General features: G+C 47.8%; 1 non-coding gene across 1 annotated transcript; it reads right to left on the bottom strand.

The window, feature by feature from the left end:
• Window positions 1–3132: 3132 nt before the first annotated feature.
• Window positions 3133–3205, bottom strand: Trnar-ccg (transfer RNA arginine (anticodon CCG)). The gene has a single exon. It is a non-coding gene; the product is annotated as a tRNA-Arg (tRNA).
• Window positions 3206–11249: the final 8044 nt, after the last annotated feature.

The raw sequence follows: 11249 nt of genomic DNA, 5'->3' as shown, positions 1-11249 counted from the left end.
GAGACCACATCTTTTTATACGGTCTCCTGGCGGCACTGGGGCGCGTATATACGGACCTCATAAAGTATGCTTGCGTCTATTACAACAAGCTTTAAGCTTGTAATATGCATAAACGTAGCTGTTGTTTTGTATTCAAGTATTTCTGTGTGTGTACATGTGTTTGCGCGTTCAAACTTTCCAGATAAGTATAGTACGCTTCGTGTGTTCTGGTGTTTTCGTCTTCAGATAAGAATAATGCAAAATTAAACTCCTAATTTCGGAGAATTGGGGATTTATGAGAAATAAACTCGGACAAACGCCGAATTTCGGGCAAAAAAATAAACTCCGAAAAACGCCCTCCGAATTTAATGAGAAATGAAATCCGAGAACACGGAGCCCTACTTATAACGCGTCCTGTGTGATTCTTGCTGTTACGACGCAGAGCGACAGATTCAGAAGGCAGCACTACGTTTGCAACGGGGCTTCAGCTTGAAGCTGCCGCAAAGCAGAGCCTTTGTGACACGCAACACGGCAGAGCTGCTGGTGTTTTCAAGGACTGCACACCTGGAGAAAGCATTATTATTTACTCTTTTGTGTATGCATGTGTGTGTGTGACCTTAAATAATATTAGTGTGTGTATGTGATCACTGTATATACCATAAAAATGACCCGACGCCTAGAGTAGAAAACCTGCACATTCATAGCGCTTGTATGGCTGCCTGGCAAAACGAGTTGTTTAAATTGGTTTCATGGCCCTTGTGGATATTTTTCCTTCCATTTGACGGAAGCCAGATGATAAACAGACCTCCTACTGAGCTAGATTTCACTTAGAAGCGTCTTGTCAGACAAAAGTGGTTGACGCGACATGAATATACATGAATTCGACTATCTCGCGTGAAACCAATATAGGTTTCACGCGAGATAGTCGAATGCGACCTTCAGTACGCTCAAATCATCGAGAGGCGGCGTCAAGTTTGGCGCACAACGATGATGTCAGTGACATATTAAGATGCCATGCTGTCTTCGAGTCAGGCGTATAGCATAAAAAGTATACCCAGACACCAGCGCGTCCAAATCGTAATTGTTTTATTATACGAACGCAGCCCACTGAAAAAAAGAACCATAGGGAAAGTTACGTCGATGCGACGAGAAAAATATACGGAGTGTGCGAGATATCATCAGCCACCATGGGGATCGTCCGACCCAGCCTGCTGGAGGAACAACAGCAGAAGCTGCAGCATCCACAGACTGTCAAGCTGCTGCAAGATCCATTTCGAGAAGTGCACATCACTGCCGCGGATATGCCCGACGTTGCAAGCCTCCGTGCTACGAATCCTGCAGCTTTTGCGCTGAACGAACAGTGTCCGGGCGTCGAGTACAGCGAACGGAAGCCAGTGTTGTCCTTTCAGCATCCGGGCTCCCAGAAGCTCACAAGAGGCTGCTGGTTGGTGGAAGTCGCAGTGGGCCAGGCCCTGCAGACAACGCCTTGCGTACGCGACGTAGCGGTTGGGGCCTTGGCTCGGTGGGTCGATAGCTCCGAAGCGTGAACAATGATGTTAATTGCTTTATAATGCTCCTCACGGACTGTCACAGGTCGTTCTTGCTGTCGAGGAAAGTGCCACTTCGTCCAGTTGGAGAGCACAGCCCATAGCTGCAGCTGATCGTCGCCGTAACTAGCGGAGACCTCGATAAATGCGGCAAGCTGGATTTCAGTAGCTCGTTGCACTTCGTCAACTCGCTGGTGATGAGGTGATACGGATTGTTTTCCCTGCCGAGGTAGTCTTCGGTGACTCTGGATGGGTGAATGCATAACAGGAGCCAACGCAGACGCTCGAGCTCGGTCACACTGACGCTTCGAACGTTCTCGGCCCTCGTCCATCTGTGCAGCGGCTGTGTCAACGCCGACACGCCCTGCCACTGGACGGTGGTGAGGCGATGCAGATCCTCTGGACATTACGATGGCGACTCCGACTTGTATTGACTGCGTCCGACGCCTGTTAACCAGGAAGGCCTTTTTGTCAAATTGCGACGGTTGCTGCATGTAGCAAAATGGCGATTGAATGAACGAGCACGAACTGCGCGAGGACACGTGGCCTACAGTTCTTTATCGTCGTCTAATACAGCGCGCTTAAGACTGAAGAAGACAACGAAGATTGTTGTTAAATCGCTTGCAATGTGAGCTTGTATGATGTGTTAAACTTATAACATTTAAAATTTTGTAATTACATAATAATATCTGGGGTTTAACGTCCAAAAAACCACGATATGATTATGAGAGACGCTCAAATTTTGTCATTCTTTCAGACATACATTTGCTTTCACTTTTCACAGCGGAGCTGTTCCAGCTCGGAGAAAGTCCGTTGGTGGTGAACAAAAATTATCATCATCATGAACCGGCGCATGCTCTCTTCGTCCTCTTCCTCATCTTTTACTTCGTTCCCACAACACGTGCGCCGATTTGTCCGACGTGGGATGCAATAACTCTGATGGGCGAGATAACGAGTGCAGGGAGGGAGAAATAAAGAAAAAGAGAGAGAGAGAGAAAGTGAAAAAGATGGAAATAAAGAGAAACAAAGAAGGCCGCCCAGCTCCGCACTTCCTTCAGGCTTGGCACCACTTGTGCGAAGCTGCCTTAATTTTTTTATTCAGTAAGCTCGCCGATGTACCGCGCATATACATCCGCAATGCAGCCCATCCGCCTTTAGTCGGACACCAACATGTGGTCATTTATTCACGCATGTCCCAAGGTGTTTAGGCGTGACGACGACAACGGACAAAAGGGAGAGCACACACACACGGAGCGCCTTACACTTCAGATATGCTGAACCAACACACCCAGTCTGCTATTCTTCCAGGGTGTTGTGTTTCAAGACGGAAGCGAAAAAGCACAGCTCCGACAGGATCAATGCCACGTACATTCACATGGGTTTGCTGAAGCTTAAACCCGAGTGTTCCAAAGTCATAGGACCCGAAGCGAGTGCGTATTGTTGGAGGGCAAAACTTCGTAGCGCAGGTTTAGACCCGATGTCTTTATTTATTTGAAATTCAGCATTCGTTCTTGTACGTGTGAATAAAAAAAAGTAACCGCATTGTCAAAACTAACAAGCTAGTAAGCATTAAAAATTTTAAACAAATTTTTCAAAAAATGGTGTTCGTCCGCGACAGGACTCGAACCTGCAATCTTCTGATCCGGAATCAGACGCCTTGTCCATTAGGCCACGCGGACGAGATGGTTACGCCGCTCATATGTAACTGTTTATGGTGTGTTTATTCGTCTTTCTTTTCTTCCCTAGTTTTATCACGTTTTTTTATGATTAATCGGAGAATTCTTACGTATACTTTCCGCGACACAAAGCACATTAGAAATAATAGATAAGTACGATGATATAAAGTCCGTCGAACACCTGTATAGGGTTAGTTGTTCTGCTGCGAAGCACGAAGCTGCGGGTTCGATTCCCTACTGCGGTGGTCACGTTTCGAAGGGGGCGAAATGCAAGGACGCGCGTGCACTTGAGTATAGGTGCACCATGTGGTATGGTCAAAAGGAATTCAGATTCGCCGACTACGGTGTGGCTGCCACATCTTCGACATAATTGGGAGAATGTGGCAACTAGGACGCTTCATGCCGACGCCCATGAACTGAAGGAGAATGGCCGGCAGCCTTCCGCTTGATATATTTTGTGTCAACGTTAGAGTGCCAAGTGCGCCCTTTACGAAAGGAGTATAAATGCGTACCTGCCAACTTACACGAGTTATACACGAGTTAGCCTACTGAAGGAAAGCAGCGCTTTATGTGGCGCTATTTAGTTGTTTGTGTCGAAAGGTGACGAGGACATGAACACACAACAGGCGCCCCGTTCTTTTACGTGTGTTGCCGTTCTCGATGGGTTTAGCTGCTCTTCCGAAAAATTAATAGATTGGGGAGCTGCGCTGGGCCATCCGGGCTGATAATTATAAAAGTAACAGCTTAAATAATAAAGGCGCATTCACACTTGGCCTCGAAATGGGCAAAAGCGGCAATGTTCACCAGAAAGCCGCTCTCTTCGCCGGCTAAGCGACCTGAAAATCACGCGGTGAGTTCGATGCTGAAAAAAACTGTACGAGATCGATTTTCCTGCCACGCGGTAGCAGAACGCCTTTCCGCTTAACAGGAAGCCGTACTTTGGCTACACTAGCAAATAAACCACGTGATACATGCTGCTGCAAATTCAAAATCGCGGCTGAGAAGTCGGTGGTGGTTCGCATCGGCGCAGTCGCAACTAGCCATGCTGCACAACAAAACTCACAGCCTCCATAAGGACGCGTTCCTGGAGAGCCTGATTTGGATTATGATTGCTGAGAAGACTTGAATTAGCAAAAGGAGCACCAGCTGCGAGTCGGCGTGCCGCCGCCGTTGGCAGTGTGTCCGCTTATGTAGTTTCTGCTGGTGCATCTGGTGAAACAGCAGTTTAAAAAGATGAAAACTATTAGTTTTCCGTGTTTTGCATGTATAACTTGAAATGGATACGAAATCAAATGCTCAGGAAACGTTGAAAAGGGAATGTGTTCTAGAAGTGGCCAAGGAGGCGGCATGCCGGAGTGTCAGAACAAATGTGAATGTTTTCGAAGCACGCGCACACTGCTTGCCGACCAATCTGGTGTTATCGCTCGCTTTTCGCTTCTCATGTGTGAATGGGCCGTCATCAGTGACAGACGACGACGACGCGCCAACTCGCAGCAAAAATATCTTTATTACCGGATTCCTGGCCAGTTCCACCAATGTGGGCGTGAGCCAACGATTTTAGAGTCTACGCCTGATGGTCCCCGAGTGGGCCTGGTGACGTTGAGTTTACTCGCGTCTGTCGTGGACCGAATAAAGTTGTTGCACTCACTCACTCACCTTGGAGAATATTTCTTCGAGTACGTGCAGTACTTCATGACCCTGTTCAGTAGAGAACGAAGCCGGTTACCAGCACACTTATAGCGCTTGTATGACCGAGTGGTAAACGTGGTTGTTTCAATTGGTTTCGTAGTCCTCGTGGATATCTCTTCTCGATTTGACGGAAACCTCAATGTAAACACACGCCTCACTCAGCCAGATTTCGCTAATAGGCGTCTTGTCCAACCAAAGCTTATACACTGAAAGGGGTTGTAGTGGCAATGAAACTGTTTTGGAGCTGCCGCGAAGCCTGTTTTCGGTTTCATACAAGACAGTCAAATGTGCTCTCCAGTGCAAGAAAGCCATCGAAAGGCAGCGTCTGGCTTAGCGCACAACGATGATTTCATTAGAAGGTTAATATGTCGAGCTGTCTGCGAGTTAGTCGTGTATAGCATAAAAAATATATCCGAGACCAGCGCTTTGAATAGAAATTATTTTATTGTATAAATTAGGGCGAATGAAAAAAAGAAGCATGTCGAAGTCTACGTCGATGCAGCCAGCAATATATACGCAGTGCGGGCCAAGATCATCAGCCAGCAGGTCCGGAATTACGACGCCGGTCGTCCGCCAAGCCTGATGAAGCAGCAGAGGCAGGCGCTGCAAGCCGCGAAGGTGGCGCGAGGTCCACACCAAGAAGCTGGACCACTTCCTGCAGTCAAGCATCCATGACCTTCACTACCACGGATATGCGCTGTGTGCTGCGCACGATTAACACCGGCCCAATTTAGAAACAGCGTCGCGGTTGCTCACCTGCCCAGCCTCGATGCTTCGAATCCTGCAGCCTTCGCGCTGAACGAACGGCGACCATGCATCGGAGACGACGGACGGCAGCCAGTGGCGCCTATTCAGTGACATCCGGAGTAGTCTTTGGTGACTCCGGGCTGGTGAAGGCATAACAGGAGCCAGCGCAGAATCTCGAGGCTCGTTACACTGACGCTTCGAACGTTCTCGGCTCTCGTTCCTCATTGGAGCTGCTCTGACGAAGCCGATACGCCTTGCCACTTGGCGATGGTCAGGCGACACAGATCCTCTCGACATACCGACGTCGACTTCTTCTGCGTCCGACTCCCGTTAATTAACTGCTTCCGACTCCCGTTAATCGGGACGGCCTTCCTGTCGAACGGCAGCGGTTGCTCCTTCTAGCAAAATGGCGACTGCGTGAACGAAAACGAACTGCGCGCATAGTGCTGCGCGATGACTCGTGACCTACAATACTTCCTCATCGCCTAATACAACGTGCCTGAGACTGGCGAAGACGACGAAGATTGTTGTTAAATTGCCTACAATATCAATTTCTTTGGGGATCAGATGGCGAACGTGAACGTTTTAGATGCGAAGCAGCTTTTGCGCTGGGCTTTGTCCGTAGTTCCATTGGCGACCGTCCGCTTTCTAAAACCTACCATAGCCATCTGTAACATATTGAGCGCGCGCTCGCGCCAAGGAGAAGTCTTCTTCGCCTTGTTCTTCGACCGCCTTGATGATGATACGTGCAGAGCACTTTAGGGGCCCGGGCTGCCGTATGCTGTCCTAGCTTGGCGTAACGCAGACAGAACCACGTGTGCTGGCACGCGCTAGCGCGTTCGGACCTGTGTAAGGGGCTGGGTAAGACGCTGTGGCCTCTCCCCCTCACACTCCCTCAGCAATCATGTGATGGCGTCGGCGAACGAGATTCTGCAGACGCGCGATGAACCAACGCGTTGTATCCTAGTCAGAACGCGCTGGCACGTGCTAGCGCGTTCGGGCCTGTGTAAGGGGCTCGGTAAGACGCTGTGGCCTCTCCCCCTTACACTCTCTCACCAATCACGTGATGGCGTCGGGGAACGAGATTCTGCAGACGCGCGATGAACCCGCGTGGCGTGCTCCAACAAGAGTTCGGGACAAGTAACAGCAACAGCAACTACAGTGAATTCACAGTGTGCTCCACATGCAAGGACGCGTTAACATCGGGCAAGGTGTCCGTGATGAACGGAACGTTAAGTCGACCCATGCGATCCTTCGCATCCCCAAATGAGTCCCTTTAGTGGGAGATGGTGAAATTTTTTATGTTTCATTCTACACAGTGGCGCGGCGCTGAGGTTCTGGACTATAGGGATCCCCCAGCCACGTACAATGAACTAACGAAGAACTTTTATCTGAGGAGGCGACAGTATCCGCCGCCGCACAGTAAACTGAACAGGCCTCAGGCATTGACGCTCAGACTCTTTCATGTCGGGGCATGTCCCAGTCCCGCACTCTTGCACAAGGTCTATCCCGAAATTCAGACGTCAAACACTTGCGCGCTTCGCTCAGACTTTGCCAGCTTGCACCGCATGCTGCGGCGGTACCCCACGTTGCGGGTTGACGAAGGTGTTACATCGTCCAAGTGGGGTGCTGCGCTACGCAGTCCGGATTTGAAAACACATCTATGGGCAGTCCAACGGGCCCACGACGTGGTGGAGAGGCTATAGGCCTATCTGTCCCGATGTGGGAGCGGCCCGCTACGTGCTAGTTCACGCCCCGACGGACCTGAATAAAGTTCTTCCATTACATTTTGCACTTCACTTCTGTGTAGGCTCATCCTTAAGAGAGGAACGAAAAAAAAAAAACAGACAGACTAGGGCATAGCCTAGATGCAGGTTTAAAAGAGCCGTTGAAATAGAAAATAATATACAAACCGACTCAGGTTCTCGTTTCGTTATCTGGATGCCGCTCAGAAATGTTTATGGGGCTCGCGTGAACGTGACCCGTTGTTGGACACTTCCAGTGTATATTTTGCTGGTGTTTAATAAGGCGCAATTGAAAAACAAATTAATAAGTGGAATATGCTGCTGTTTAGCTCGTTGCTTTGAATCAGTCGTGCACGCAAGTGCCACAAAACAGTGTTATTAAGGTGAAAGCCTTATTTACCTTGAGTCGCAAAATGCGGTATTCAGCGTTGACGACACCAACGGCACCAAAAATTACGTCACATGACGTCATCACATGACATTGTTGCTTCGTGAAAGGGCCAATCGCTGAAGTAGGGTGACAACGCGTAAGGGGCAGAAAGCTTCACGAGGGAAAGGGGTTTGGGGGCTGGAACAATTCCATGGATGGTGAATGTGAAAGCAATGTAATGAGTGTCTCCTCAGGACATAAGCTTTCATATGTGCCCTCCTTAGTGTTGCCTAAGTGTTGCCTAAGACTGCGATTTTATTGCAGTGAGACTGCCGAGCTCTTGTGAGAGGTTGAGAAGGTCTTTAGGAAGACTGCACTTCCCTCGTATTCTAGCTTAAGGGGTACTGACACGAATATTTTCAGTTGTCGTTTTTTTGCGTCAAATGAAAATTCAAGCCCTCAAGAGCCTAGAAAAGGTAGTGCTAAGCGCGAGTGCGCCCTGAAAAAGTAATTACAGTATGTTTTTAAAAGCTAGTTTCGGTTCCTACTGTACCCTGACGTCACAACATGGTATGAGCTTCTCTTCACGTGCTTGCACAATATACAATGACGTTTCCACGCACAAGCGGCCATTTTGGAAGTTTTGATGACGTACAAGCGGCCATCTTGAAAGTTTCGGTACGTAACGCCATCACAACAAGCCAGACTGCTGCGTGAAGTCACCAGAATTTGTACTGTAGCCTGACCTCAAGCTAGTGTCGATGTCAGTAGGTGCGCCATGGAAAAATTGACTTTAATATCAAATTAAAATATCTTATCAGCATTTGCTGAGCTTCACACTTGCTCAGAGCCGTCTCTGCATACAGGAGATATGTATGGCAGAGTAAACTCGCCTTCGAAAAAAGGTGTCAGTACCCCTTTATACACGAGAGCAGCATTTATTTTGAGCCTTCGTGAGAAGGAACGCGTGACATTGTAAATGGTTGCGGGAAGTCTTTTGCAGCCCAGCTTTTAAGTAACACCTTATAACAACAAGATTTACACATCTTTTCCATACACGTTTCTCAAACAAAAGGTTGTTTATATAGTTTCATTTATTGTACCTTGAAGCTTATGGAACATAGTCCGAATGAGAAGTCAGGCGCTAAGGACGTTTCAAGGATTTATTATACATACACACCTGTATGGCAATGAAAGTCCTTTTGGCGACCTTCACGAACCTAAAGCCCCACCCGCGCCGCGCCGTGATACCTAATATGCAGGGATCTCTGGAGTCTATAATTCACAGTGCCAGCTGGCAGCTAGCACTGTGAATTGTAGTGCGAGCTGCATAGATCGGTTGCTCGCCTCGCTTTCCTTCTCTCAACTGAATGGCAGATTCGGCGCACTTCTGGAACAAAATTATGCCATAATCAACTAAGCCTGTGCTGACTTGTAGTGGAAGAATACCCAGTAACTACTCTCATCGCCAGCTCCATGCACTTAACTCTAAATGTACGAGCATGTTCTCAGCTTGCCAAATTAGGAAGCGATCACCAGGCATGAAATCGAACTCGCGTCGTTTTCCTTAGCAGCAGAACGCTACTGCCAGTGTGCTACAGCGGCTGGTGGAACATCGTCGAAATACTTTCCAGCGTTGACGTAAATACATTTATATTGAAACAAGACATAAGTACAGGGAGAAATGGAGGCTAGAAGTGATGAGAAATCGTTGAACAGGAAATGCCGCGGGACCCAAACTTTCTGACCCAAAGCCCTGACGAAGACAGGTGCACTTGTTGAAACATCAGCTCCAGCGACACTTCGTGTTTAATGATTTCTCATCATTCATGATTCAGCTGTTTTTATGTATTTACCCCGGCACGCTTCAGTTTTCCTTCTATGGTGCTGTTTCACCTCTTTTCCCTACGAGTGCGCCAACGAATCACAACATCACGCAATAAAAAAAAAAGAAACAAAGAACGCAGAAAAGTTGTCATAAAATTAACATAGCAATGTGTCAAGAGCCCTTCGTCTGCGTGGCATAATGAAGAAGACGTCCGATTCCGGATCAGAAGATTGCAGGTTCGGGTCCTGTGGCGGACGATTTTTTTTTTCATGCCATTTCTTGAATGTTTACTAGCCTGACGCTTTTTGAAAGGCGATGAAAACACAGAACTTTTTTCTTCGCATGTTGAAAAAGTACAGAACTTCTGTGAAAAGATCCAGAAAACGATCTGAACTTTGTGCTAACGAGTTCCGTTCTTCAACAATCAGCACTGTCTTCGAATATCCTGTGTTTGGAACGCTGGATGCTACAACCACGGCAACCTGATCAAAATGCCCACGACGTTTATCACGTAGCCCCTGTGTCGCATGTGTATTGAAATAAGGACACCTACGGATGCGCGTCAAAACTCAAGACAAGCAGGGGCCCCATACCAGGGCTGGGATGCATTGTCGGGGAGTGCGCAGAAACGCGAGTGCGACGATCCGTTTTCTTGGCCAACGAAGCTTCTTAAGCTTTTGGGAGTTGCTGCTGTGAAGCACCAACACGGGATCTGATGATACAGCTTTAACGAAGTATCGGTAGGCTTTCCCGCGCTCTACACTCCACGCGAATGGTACATCATTGTGTGTTATCCTAGTGAGGCATCCGTTTTATGCAGCGTGATATTTGATGAATGCTAGGAAGTTGCCAGCTAGTAATTCATCTGTGCATGCTGGACAGTGTGAAGGCCCATGTAATTGGGATTCTGTAGTTTTTCTTTCAATTATCAGTCCGTACTGCGGCCGTCTTCGGTCAGCAATATACAGTAATTCTTTCTTCTCCGAAAAAATTATCTCCATTCAAGTGCTTCTTCTTTGTGTCGGAAAGCGATTACATTGTGCCTGGGCTCAATTGGAGTCGGCTCAAAAGCGAAAAGAAATCTATCTAGGCCTAAATTAAGGAACTTAATTTGCTGGTTGATAATAAAGTTTATTCCTCCTCCTTCCATTTATACAGTGGATCACTTCATCGGCTGCTGATTCGTATGTTATATCATTTTGTGGCATTGACAGAGAAAAAACGGCGCTTGTTGCACACCTTGTCATCCGAAGACGTCCAGGGGGTTCTTACAAATGCGCCCTCTCTACCTTCTTTCCCTTTCTTCCTTTTCTTTCCATTTCTCTCTCTCTCTCTATTTCTCGCTTCCTCTTTCTGTCTATCTTTTTCTCTGTCACTCTATTTCTTTCTCTCTCGTTCTTTGATTTTCTCTCTTTCTCTCTTAGCTTTCCCGCTCTCTGTTTTTTCCATCTGTTTTTTGTGTCTGTTTATTTCTATATCTTTCTCTCACTGTCTATTTCTTCCTCTGTATTTCTATCTTTTTTCTGCCGCAAGTCGCGGGATCGAATCCCGGCTGCGGCGGACGCATTTTCGATTGCCGCGAAAATGCTTGAGGCCCGTGTACCTAGATTTAGGTGCTCGTTAAGGAACAGGTGGTCGAAATTTTCCGGAGCCCTCCACTACGGCGTC

Source organism: Rhipicephalus sanguineus, chromosome 1, assembly GCF_013339695.2.
Source record: "Rhipicephalus sanguineus isolate Rsan-2018 chromosome 1, BIME_Rsan_1.4, whole genome shotgun sequence".
In the NCBI taxonomy this organism is placed as follows: Eukaryota; Metazoa; Arthropoda; class Arachnida; order Ixodida; family Ixodidae; genus Rhipicephalus; species Rhipicephalus sanguineus.
This window is presented reverse-complemented; position numbering and strand designations above follow the sequence as displayed.